This window comes from Seriola lalandi, unplaced genomic scaffold (genome assembly GCF_002814215.2).
Source record: "Seriola lalandi dorsalis isolate HSWRI2012SDOR001 ecotype SW California unplaced genomic scaffold, Sedor1 jcf7180002054970, whole genome shotgun sequence".
Taxonomy (NCBI): domain Eukaryota; kingdom Metazoa; phylum Chordata; class Actinopteri; order Carangiformes; family Carangidae; genus Seriola; species Seriola lalandi.
This window is the reverse complement of record NW_019525521.1, coordinates 82667-83767: the sequence shown is the minus strand read 5'-3', so window position 1 is coordinate 83767 and position 1101 is coordinate 82667. Positions and strand designations below refer to the sequence as shown.

Sequence of the window (1101 nt, the reverse complement as noted above, 5' to 3'; positions counted from 1 at the left end):
TGTATATTGTATTTATTAGTGTATATTTGGTATATTTTTGTTGTATATTTCCATAGATGTTTTATTCTATAGATGTTTATTTTTCTGCTGTGGTAAATGAATTTCCCAGTTGTGGGATAAATAAAGTTAATCTAATCTAATCTAATATTTGTCATCTACAAAAGTAAATTCACGAACCAAAAACCATCTGTCATTGCTTTCTTGAAGGAAACTGAAAGATATATAGAACTCATTTCTTTTTCTTTGAACAGAAGGGCTATTGAAACATAATTTATTTATGTCTTTTAATATCTACATGTAATGTATGTTAATTTACCCCTGGTGCTTCTTTTATTTATTTCCTTCATATTTTCACCTGCACCACCCTCATCTACACCTGAGTACGGTTAGCAGGTTAGCAGTTTAGCAGCCGCGCAACTTGCTAACTCTCGACCTGTTTTCACGCGGACCTGGACTTTAATGATGGAGTGGAGGAGTTTTCAGGGAGAGAGAGCAGAGAGAAGACAGTCACATGAGGTAGGCTCTCTCTCATGTTATTATTCACACATTATGGACTGTCCTCTTTCATTATTATTGTATTATTGACTCTTGTATCATTGTGTCTCTGTACCAGGATGGTTGATATGGTGGAAATCCTGTATTTTAGAAGTTACATATATTATTATAATATTATTTGGTACAGGTCCACCTACACCCTGAACCATAGAGCTGTACTGGTGGGGGGTGGAGTGGGGGGCAGTATGTCATTGAGCTACACACTGTAGGCTAATGTGTTGATATTGTTGCTGCTGACTGAGGACAGTATTGCTACGACGTGTGGTCTAAATCTTGTCTGATTGAATATATCTACAGGTGTAATAGTCTGAGCCGGATAAATAATTATATGGACAAGGTAAAGATAAAATCCTATGGATACCCATCCCTGCAGCTGGTTAATGTCTGACTCAGCACATCACAGCTCAAACCCCTTCACTATGAGTCTAGTTTAACCAGTGTTATTTTGTGATGATGATGTTTTATGTTGCACGGTGAGATCAGCCACAAACATGTGAAGGATTACTTCATGTGTAAGTGTCTGTTCATTAGAAGACGGAGCTTTTT

General features: G+C 37.0%; 1 protein-coding gene across 1 annotated transcript in view; it reads right to left on the bottom strand.

Moving 5' to 3' along the window:
- LOC147817365 (tripartite motif-containing protein 29-like) overlaps nucleotides 1-1101 on the bottom strand; it is a 1959-nt gene that overhangs the window by 218 nt on the left and 640 nt on the right. The gene's annotated exons all lie outside the window — the stretch shown is intronic.